Genomic DNA, 5,513 nt, shown 5'->3' with positions numbered 1-5,513 from the left:
TTAATTCAATTTATTTTAATTTAAATTTAATTTAATTTTAATTTTGTCTAACATTTTCTTTTTCCTACTTTTACTATATTTTGGTCTAATAATTTGGCTTGAATTATTTCTATCTTTTTGGGTTTTTTAAGCCATATGTTGTGTTTAATTCTCAATATACCATGGATGTTTGAAAAGTGTATATTTCTGTTTGATGCAAATAGCTAGTTACAAATATATGTACATTATTTGGATATAGAATCAACCTTCGTGGTGGTGGTTTAATTTTTCTCTACTGTTATTATCTGCCTGATCTGTTAATTTCTGAGAGGAGAATGTCATGTTATTTTCATGGGTTTTTACTTGATATATGTCTGTGCTACATTGTACAAGGAAATTAAGAACTAATTAATTATATAAGAATTACATAATTCTTTTATATTTCTAGTGAGGTGAATTTTTTATCAGAATAAAACAACTCTTGGCGGGAAGGGTAGAGTGCTTGGTAGAGTGTGTGCCTAGCACGCATGAGGTCCTGGGCTCAGTCCCCAGTACCTTCATTAAAAATAAATAAATATACCTAATTACCTTCCCAACAAAAATTTTAAAAATAATTAAAAAGCAGCAACTCTCTTTATCCCACCTAATGTTGGTTGCATAGAATTTCCTGTCCTATTGGTACAGGCCAAGAATTGTTAAAGCCATTATAGTGAGGGTGCTGGTTACCTAGTTCATTTTATAAGATGAGTAGAATAACGAATTATTATGCATTCTTGGAGTAAAATCTGTCAGTGCACTTAAAACTATAAAAATGCTCACTCTATTTTAAAATTGAAGATAATTATAGATTATAGATTATATTATCTAATTACAGATTTCACATCAATTGAAAGAAATAATACAGAGCGATTCCACGTACCCTGTTCCTAGTTTTCACCAGTGTAACATCTTGCAAAACTATAGTGTAACATCACAACGTAGACAGTGACACTGATGCAATCCACTGATCTCATTCAGCTGTCCCCAGTCTTACCTGTGTTCATTTGTGTATGTATGTATATTCAGTTCCATACAATTTACTCACATGTATAGGTTCACATATCTACCACCACAGTGGAGATACAGAACAGTTCCATCATAACAAGAATTCCTCATACTGCCCTTTTACAATCACACCGTCTTCCTTCCCTTGTCCCTAACTCCTGCATTTACAACATTGTATCATTTGAAGAACATTACATAAAATATCACATAGGATGTAACATCTGAAGGTTAGATTTTTTTCTAACTCAGAATAATTCCTTAAAGGTCCATCCAAGCTACTGCATGTATCAATGGTTTTCTTATTTTTATTGCTGAATAACAATTTTTTGTGTATATGTACTACAGGTTAACCGTTCACCAGCTGAACACATCTGGGCTACTTCTAGTTTGGGGCTATTATGAATAAGGCCACAATAAACATTCACATGCAGGTGCTTCTGTGAACACAGTTTTAATTTCTCTGGGATAAACACCAGAGAGTACAATTTGGGGTTCGTATGGCAATTTCACATTTAGTTTTATAAGAAACCGCCAAACTGTTTTCAAGAATGGCTATATGATCTTACCTGCCCATCAACAAAGTATTAGTAATCCAGTGTCTCTGCATCCTTGCCAGCATTTGGTAAATTCACTGCTTATATTGTCACTACTCTGTATGTAGTGATACCTCATTATGGTTTTAATTTGCATTTCCCTTATGACTCGTAATGTTAAACATCCTTTCATGTGCTTATTTTCCATCTGCATACCGTCTTCATTGAAAAGTCTATTTGTGTCTTTTGAACATTTTCTAATTTGAGTGTTTGTTTTAACTATTGAGTTTTGAGTGTTCTTTATATATTCTAGATACTAGTCCTCTGCTGGATAAGTGGTTTGCAAATATCTCTACCCAGTTTATTGTTTGTCTTTCATCTTCTTCACCTAGACTTTCACAGAGGAAACATTTTTAACTCTGATGAAGTCCAGTTTATCAATTTTTTCTTTCATAGTTTGTGTTTTTGGTGTCAAGTCTAAGGACTCTTAGCCTAGCTCTAGATGCCGAAGTGGTTTTTTTTTTCTAAAGGTTTTATAGTTTTATGTTTTAATTTGAAGTTCATAATCAAGTTTGAGTTAATTTTTATATAAGGTGTGAGGTTTAGTTTGAGTTTCATTTTCTTGCCTATAGATGTTCCCTCTCTCCAGCTCCATTTGTTGAAAAGGCTACTGTTCCTTCTTTGAATTGCTTTTAATCCTTTGTAAAATATATGGAACAATTCATGAATTTGCATGTGATCCTTACGCAGTGGCCATGTTAATCTTCTCTGTATCATTCCAGACTTTTTTATATGTGCTACCTGAGTGAGTAGCTCATACACTGTAAGAACTGCTACAAGATGGAAACCTCAGCCTGTATGAATAAAGAGCCCCAGAAATGGCAGATATGCAGGTTAAATATAAAATACATTTTTCTCATTTGTTAATTTCTTGAAACAACATTTGGTGATGGGAAGAAAGATCCTAACACTGTACTGTGGAGTTTCAGTCCATGTAGATGTGTAATGCATGTCAACAGTAGCAGGAAGGATGGGGCAGGGTGAATACTGGACATATACTAACTACTAAAACCAACTAAGAGGTTTAGACATAAAAAATAAAGGATGAAAAGTGAAATACTTAAAGTTTTCAGTTAGTCTAAGAGTAGAAAAAAAGGAACAATAAGAAAACAGAAAACCAATATAAGAGTAGACTTGAACCCAACAATATCAATAATAATACCAAATACTATCAACGATAGACTAAAACATTAAGATCAGAGTATATGCTGTCTACAAGAAACACTCTTTAAAAATAAAAATGCAGACATGTTAATGTAAAATGATGAAAGAAAGGTGTATAAACAATAAGAATGAGAAAGGTGATGCAGCTATGTCATAATCATACAAAGATGATTTCAAGGGAGAAATATTCCAAAGATTAAAAAGAAATATCTCCTACTTTCAAAGGGTCAATTCATAAAGAAGATATCCTGAGTGAATGTGCACAAAATACATGAAGCAAAAATAGACACACTGGTGAGAGAAGCAGACAAATTTGGAATTATAACTGAAGACTTCTCTCTCCAGTAGTAGATAGAACAGGTAGACCTAAAACAGGAAAAGGAATTTTTGAAAATTAACAACCAATTTAACCTAACTGAGCTGCATAAAACAGTACTCCAACAATAAAATGCACACGGAAAATGCACCAAAACAGACCACCTGTTTAGAGATTAAAGAAGACAATATCATACATTGAAATGCAGAATATATGTGTATATGTGTAATCTAACTATAATAGAATTAAATTATTAGAATTAAAAAAAATTAACAAAATATTTTTAAGCTACAGTGTTTAGAAATTAAATCAAATCTTCTAAATATGTCATAGATCAAAGAAGAAATCACAATGTAAATTATAAAACATTTTAAGTGAGATAATAATAAAACAATGTTTTTAAAAATGTGTGGGATACAGCTAAAGCAGCACTTGAGGTAATTTTATAGCATTAATTGATTATATTAGAAAGGTGAAAAGGTTTAAAATCAAAGATTTAATTTCCAATTGAAAAGTCTAGAAAAAGAACGAATTAAAGTGAAAGTCAATAGTGGTAAGAAAATAATAACGATATGAAGGGAAATCAGTAAAATAGATCATGTCCTTGAAATGATACATAAAACTCTAAACTCCCAGAAAAAAACTGATCAATGAAAAAATACAAACACAAATTATTAATATCAGAAATAAAAGAGGTGGCAATATCACAGATCCTACAGACATTAAAGGATAATACACAGATATTATGCTAATAAATTTGAAGATTTGGATCAAGTGGAAAAATTATTCGAAATGCACAATTATCCAAGATCATCCAAGAAAAGTAAAAATATAATTAGTTCTATATCTGTTAAAGAAATTATATTCACCATTAAAAACCTTCCCACCCACACACAAAAAAAGATGCAAAATCAGATGGCTTTACTAGTATGTTCTCTCAAATATTTACAGAGTAAGTAATACTGAATTCTCACAAACTCTTTCAAAAGTAGAGGAGGGAAGGAATATTTCTTATATTATAAAATCAACATGATCCTCATATCAAAATCAGAGAAGGACATTGTAAGAAAAGAACAGTATAGACAAATATCCCTCATTAACATAAATGATTAAATCCTATACAAAGTAATTAGGAAATTCAATCCAACAATATGTAAAAATAAAATACACCTCAAACAAGTGAGATTATCCCCAAAATGCAGGGCTGGTTTAACATCTGAAAACCGATTGTAATTCACCACATTAAACAATAAGTAGAACTGTCATATGATCAGCCTAACAGATTCAAAGCAAAAACCTCTGATAAAATTCAACATCACCCCTTTTCAACAAAATAGAAATAGTAGTAAACTTCTTCAGTCTGAAACACAGTTCTAGGTTCTATCAAAAAACATACAGCTAAAAACTTACTTAATGGTGAACAACTCATATATTTCCAAATAAGATTAGGAAGAAGGCAAGGATATCTGCGCTTGTTATGCTAGAAATCCTAGCCGATCCAATAAGGCAAAGGAAAAAGGAAAAGGCATGACCATTGGGAAAGAGGTAGTAACAGTATCCATATTCACAGATGACGTTATGGAGATAATCCTAAGGAAATTACCCCTCAAAATACTACTTGAACTAGTAAGTGAATTTGGTAGTGTCACAATATACAAGGTGAATATACAAAATACAATTGTATTGCTACATATTAGCAATAAAAATGTATTATATAATTTAAAAATTGCACTCAAAAGACATATAATGCTTGAGATAAATTTATCAAAAGATTTGCAAGAAATCTACCCTAAAACTACCTATATATAACCAATGTCAGAAATTTTTTTAAATCTAAAAAAAGCAAGTACTATACCTACTTTTTGACCTGAAGTTCTAAATACTTTCGAGATGTTGATTCTTCCCAAATTGATCTTTACATTCAATTTCATACCAAACAAAACCCAAGAAGCCAAATTAAAGAGCTCATTCTGCAAATTATTTTTAAAAATTCTTCTAATGGAGCCAAAGCAATTTTAAGTAAGAAAAACAAGTCTTTAAAGCCTTGTTATGAGGTAATAATAAAACTGTGTTTTTTTTTTTTTTGTAAGAAAAGGCAAAAGGATCAATGGAACAGAATAAAGAGTCTTGAAATAGATTCACATCTATAATAAATAGATATTTGACAAAGGCAGCAAGGTATTCCAACAGGGTAATAATAGTCTTTTCAACCAAAAGTTTTGAAACATATCAGTATCTGTATGAGAAAAAAGATGACCTTTGACTCCTACTCACACCATTGACAATAATTCAGTGTAAACTGTAGACAAAACCTAAAGCTAAAACTATGAAGTTCCTATTAGAAAAGATAGGAGAATAACTTCATGATCTCAGGGCAGGCAAAGATTTCTTACTGAAAAGCCAAAAGCATCAAATAT

The 5,513-nt window shown here is 31.2% G+C and overlaps 1 non-coding gene across 1 annotated transcript; it reads right to left on the bottom strand.

The window, feature by feature from the left end:
* Window positions 1–2,261: 2,261 nt before the first annotated feature.
* On the bottom strand, window positions 2,262–2,370 carry LOC123615379 (U6 spliceosomal RNA). The gene has a single exon (XR_006722956.1). It is a non-coding gene; the product is annotated as a U6 spliceosomal RNA (small nuclear RNA).
* Window positions 2,371–5,513: the final 3,143 nt, after the last annotated feature.

The sequence above is a fragment of the Camelus bactrianus genome, chromosome 9 (assembly GCF_048773025.1).
Source record: "Camelus bactrianus isolate YW-2024 breed Bactrian camel chromosome 9, ASM4877302v1, whole genome shotgun sequence".
NCBI classification, from domain to species: domain Eukaryota; kingdom Metazoa; phylum Chordata; class Mammalia; order Artiodactyla; family Camelidae; genus Camelus; species Camelus bactrianus.
The sequence above is the reverse complement of the archived record's forward strand: the minus strand, read 5'-3'. Positions and strand labels throughout refer to the sequence as shown.